Raw genomic sequence first — 6000 nt, 5'->3', positions numbered from 1 at the left:
GCCGCCGCCAGTGCACGTGACACCCAAGACCAACGCCAAGACACGCCGCGTCACGTGGACTTTCCATCGTTCGTCGAACTTTCCTCCTCTCTAGGGGGGGAGCCCTCTGTAGCGGCAGCAGCATCGGCGTCGCACGAGGGATGACGTAGACGCTCGCGTCTACACGAGGCTCGAGCGGCTGGCGCTCCGGCACGGGCTAGCGTTCCGAAGGAGGTCAAAAAAAAAGAATGCTACGCTAAGAGACGGACTGTCGGTTCTTCCTCTCCTGCGAGAGCCCGAGACTTTAACGGTCTACGTGGTCGCTCGTCGCCACAATATCAATTCGAAGTCATGCCCTTTGGCCTATAACGTGCTACTGGGACACTTGAACGTACGACGGACCCTCTTTCGCGACACTACAAATGGACCACCTGTCATTGTTACCTTGGTGACGTTACTGTTCTTTCGCCGACGTTCGGCATCTACCTGAGTCGCTGCCATTCTTGCGGTCTTCTGAAAGCCGGCCTACAACTGAATTTCATGAAACGTCAGTTCGGGGACCGTCAGATTACGTTGTTAGGACACCTCGTTGACGCATCCGGTGTGCAACGAGATCCGGAAAAAGTTATCACCATTCGCAGTTTGCCTGTGCTACGTTCTGCTTCTGACGTGCGCTGCTTTGTTGGCCTGTGTTCGTCCTTTTGCCGTTTCGTCAAACACTTCACCGACGGTACTCGACCTTTCACAGATCTTCTAAAGAAGAACACGTCATTCACATGGGGCCCGGAGCAGGCTCACGCGTTCGCCGCTCTCATCAGGTTTCTGACGACCCCTCCTATACTTGCCCACTTTTATCCATCTGCTCCGAAAGGAGTCCACACTGATGCAAGCGGACATGGCATCGGCGTTGTTCTCTCCCAACAACAGCATGGTACCGAGTGCGTGATAGCATACGCCAGCCGCGTTTGGTCAGCTGCGTAAAGAAATTGCTAAATCCCATAGCGAGAGTGTTTGGCGTCAGTTTGGGCTGTCGCTAGGCTCCGGTTATATTTGTGCGGCCGCACGTTTTCGGTCGTTATAGACCACCCCGTACTCTGCTGGCGGTCTTCCCGCCGGGACCCGACAAGAAGGCGTGGTCACTGGGCATTGCGGCTCCAGGAATTTTCATTTATTGTCAATTGCAAATCTGGACGCCTCCACAAGGACGCTGACTGCCTCTCTCATCTCCCCTTGGATGCTACTGATCCTGCTGTGCAAGATCCTGTGACCTGCATGATGGCTTTTACTGATATAGACAGATATGCGCGCTGAAAAACAACGCGACGAATATTTCCAGTCCATTATCGCCGTGGTCCAATTTGGCAGCACCTATGGTACGTGTCGCATGTTCATGCTGCACGACGGCATCTTCTACTGCCGCAATATCAACCCTGACGGCCCTGAGTTGCTCCTTGTCCTTCCTCGTCATCTGCGATCCGTCGCTCTCGAAGAACCTCATGATACAACGACGGTGAGACACCTTGGAGATTTGCGTACATACGACCACGTATGACGCCGGTTCTTCTGGTCGTGTCTCTACCACTCTGTGCGTCATTATGTCGCAACTTGTGAATTGTGTCTGCGCCGGAAGAAACTTCCGCTGGCACCTATCGGACGACTCCATCCAATTGAACTTCCATCTGAACATTTATTTCGCGTAGGCCTTGACCTGCTTCGCCCTTTTCCGACGACAATTAGAGGCTATAAGTGGATTGCCGTCGCTACAGATTACGCGACATGCTACGCGATAACAAAGGCGTTGGTCATGTGTTGCCCAAGAAACGTCACCGATTTTCTCCTCCACGACGTCATTCTCAACCACGGTGCACCTCGACAGTTACTTATAGACCGCGGCCTTTCGTTCTTGTCTCCAGTTGTCGACAACTTCCTTCGCTCTTGCGCCACTGATCACAAGCTGTCCACTGCCCACCAACCACAAACGAACGGTCTTACAGAACGTCTGAACTGAACATTCACAGAGATGCTGTCGATGTACGTCTCGAACGATCACCGCGACTGGGACGTCACGCTGACCTACGTGACATTCGCGTATGACTCGTGCCGAACTAACACAGCAGAGCACTAGCCCTATTGGGCTACTGGTCGCGGCCCCACATGGACGCGACCCCCTACCGTTTGACACCATCCTCCCTTCTGTGCCACGTGCTGCAACTGAGTAGGCTCTAGAAGTTATCGATCGCGCTCACATGGCGTGTCAAGTCGCCCGATATCGTTTATTAGCCTCGCAGCATATAGAAAAAGAGCGTTATGACCGGTGTCATCGCGATATTAACTTCGCCCCAGGTTCTTGGGTGCTCCTTTGGTAACCATGTCGTCGGGTCGGTCTCTCCCAGAAGCTTCTCTCTTGCTACACAAGCCCTTATGAAGCCCTACGTCAAGTTAACAAGGTGAATTACGAGATTTCGCCGTTACAGTACGGCCCATCCTGAAGTCCCATGCCTAATGACACTGTGCACGCTTCGCGGCTGAAGCCATACTTCGCTCGCAATTCTTTGCCTACCATGCACCGAGACGGTGCTTCAGAATGCGGGTGTCCTATTAGGGAAGGATAAAAGAAGAGGAAGGAAGAAGGAGGATCGCGAGACGCTGGCTGCTACGTGTTGTTGCTGGTCAGGTATCTTTAACTACACTGACTCTGCTTGTGTATATATTGTAAATACAGTCTTTCAACACGCCCAACATCCCCATGACAATATTAACGGTAATTTTCTTTAAAAACTAAATTTGTCTTTCGCAATAACGCGGCAAGCTGGGTGAGTTGTTTGAACATGTTCCTAAGGGAGGGCAGCGAAACGGGACGAAAGACAAGAGGAAGCTCGTATCGTGTATTTCCTCTTGTCGTTCGTGCGATTGCGCTGCCCACCCATAGGAACATATTTGTCTTTCGCATCGCAATAAACATACAGAATGGCGCGCAAGGGAGCTACCATTCTTTTCTTCGGCTTCCAGAGCTCAGTTTTACTGTCATTATGGGTGAAGAACTGTCTTTCCACAGTGCCCCTTGCATTACAGCATATATACCTTAAGACACCGCGAAGTTCTCGTGGAGCAGCCCGTGGGTTCAGAAGGACCTAAAATAGTTGGCATTAGGCGAAAAACGAGTCCCTAACTCGGTTTCACGGGAGCACGCGCACTTTGCATTGTCGCCTGCGTATCTGTGGTGAAAGTGCAACCGTTACCGACTACAGAAAGCGGGTGAAAACGGGGCGAAAAATGGGAGAAATATATTTGCTTGTAAAATTAAAAGAACGATTTGAGAGGAACTGCTGATAGGACAGGGAATGATGAAGTGTATGACCAAGGCGCAAAAATGAAAGAATTGGATTAGTGGTCGAAAGAGTGCTAGGAGCAATCCAAAGGGAATATTGAAATCCACCGAAAGTTTGAGCAAATTACTCCTCTAGTACACAGTACAATGAAATAAATATTTCTGACAACGGTAGAGCAAGATATCAAACGTAGATGAAGCACGACTATGAAATTTCAGCGGCGGCGTGCAATTACTGAGCGACACTTCAAATCCAAGCAATGAGACTTTCGTTCTGGAGCGGCACGTGAGCGGGGCTATATATCAGAGTGGGGCTGTTCGAGTACATCTCTGCGACAACAATAAAGCTATTATTTACTAGGCACAAGCGGCATTGGTTGCACGCCTTTCTAGTATTTAAGCCATCAGTAGAAGTGGAAGACCAAAAATTAATGCCATGATCTTTGGTTCTCAGGAAACACGGCATATACCGGCTCTGCCAGATGAATGTAACATTAAAATCAGCAGGAACCATTTTGAAAAACATTTTCTCAGCTGGAATGTTCAGTGGACCTTGGGGTTCCTCATAGCAGAGAGCCTGGACTTGAACGTACAGGCTAGATATGAAATTGTGCACTTTTCCGGACGGGCCCACGTTCAGCAGTGATGGTGGCGAAACCTCGTATAGTATTGCAATGAAACCAAATTAAATGGACAATTTTTCGCGTTGTTCAGCCATGTTCTTTCATATTATATAGTAGTCCGAACGTATTGGCAGGGAAGTAAAGTTGCGAACCATTAAAACCTTTCTCACCCTCATGTGGCATGATGTAGAAGAATACTGGTGGCGTTCTCTCTCAAGGCGTCATGACAATGAACATTGTGGTGCTGTGCCGGTTTTGTTCCGAAACAGCACAGCACGGTGGTATACGCTAAGAGAAATACATAAGTAGTGCGATTGAGAGTGAAACCTGTCATCACTTCATCCTTTCAAACCCAAGAGACTTTCTCATAAATCAGAGTTCATTGTTGAAAATTTCGTATAGAGCAATGAAAATACAACACTGAATGAAAAGACAAAATAGGCTGGCAGTAACTCCTCACTTGTGCAATTTTTTATTCGTAAAAAAAACAGATTCGTTTCCAAAGCAGCGACGCTTTGAACGAACAAAGGCTTACATATCATTCATTGAGAGGGCATTCATTGAGCGCTGTGTTGAAGCGAACATATTAGGATTGTGCTGCATGTTCGTTTTCAGGTAGCCGTTTTTCATTTTTGTATTTGTGTTTTCTTTCTTGACAATTCAAGCGTCCGCATCAAAGGACCGTATCAGACTTCAGCACTTTTGTGTGCCTGCTTTGACCGCTGCTGCTGCATCCAAAATTTTCCAAACTTTCCCTTTCACTTCTCTTATTATTCCGCAATCTGCTCGTAGTTCTCCTCGAAAAGAACCATGTGCAAATGGTACAAAATAAACAAAAATGATCATGTTAGATCGCCACCTGCAACACATAGAACAGTGCTAATTGATTACGCTGTGTTCAAGACAATTTACGGCACAAAGATCAAGCTTTTCCTCCCGACAATTCTGCTTGCATCTTCCAGAAAATCTTAACGCGAGGTGATACATGCCACTTCTGAGGCCAGCAAACATTATTTTGCGATGAGGTACACGGCAGTGGTACCGGGTTACTGCAGCACAAAATTAGGCTGTATCAATATTAAATAACAGAAAAGCTCTGGAAACTACGGGAAAGCAAGGACGGGTATAAAATCCCGATAGAACTCATCTCACGTTGTCTGTGGATGGTAATGCGATTAGCAGTCGAGGAATGTGACGACACACTCTATTGCCCCCACTGCAACAAGTGATATATGATGCATGTATGCAGCCGGGCTCCTCTCTCACGTATGGATGGTTGGATGGATGTTATGAGCGTCCCCTTTGGAACGGGGTGGTATGTTGCACCTCCAAGCGCTTGCTATTATACTGCCTAATGTCCTACCAAGGTTACAAAAAAACACTATGAATTCCCACAACCAAATTTTCTGATCCCCTATTGCGAACTTTGATTTTGTGCGTCCCCGTTTTCGTCCATTCCCTACTTTTCTTCCATCCATCCTCCAATCGCCTCTTACTAATCTCGATTGCGGGCATGTTTACTTTTACACTGCTCTCTTTGAAACCAATCCGCACATGCCGCGACATCTGGCGGCACCATAGTGAAGTCCACTCATGTCTTGTGTCTGATTATATACGCAGATCTGACTGTGTCAATATACAAGGCGTTCCAGCTATCGTGCATGAGGCTCTTAAAAAAAAAAAAGACGGGAGATTCCACGCAAGGATAACCAAGCGACTATTGTTCGAAGTCGAGTAGACCAGTCGCCAGTAACTTTTTGTTGATCCATTCAATTTAAAATAAATTCCAATTGGCTATTGTTATTGCCGTGAATGGCTCGCTGCCAATGAACAATCTGCAGAAAATTTAAATAAACGTAAAGCTGGCATTTGTTCAGCTCGGTGGTTTTTGCCCGCTAATTTTGACGGGGTCTAATGAAAGCCCAATAAAAAAATCTCCAAAGATTACGATGCTCCCTAATGCGAAATTTGACCGCAGCTCTATAAGTGTTTTCATTTTGCGATATATTGGCTGGCGCAGACAATCTGTCTCGTGCGGCACGTTGCAAACGCAGCGAAGTATGGCGCGAC

This window comes from Dermacentor variabilis, chromosome 2 (genome assembly GCF_050947875.1).
Source record: "Dermacentor variabilis isolate Ectoservices chromosome 2, ASM5094787v1, whole genome shotgun sequence".
Lineage (NCBI taxonomy): Eukaryota > Metazoa > Arthropoda > Arachnida > Ixodida > Ixodidae > Dermacentor > Dermacentor variabilis.
The sequence above is the reverse complement of the archived record's forward strand: the minus strand, read 5'-3'. Positions refer to the sequence as shown.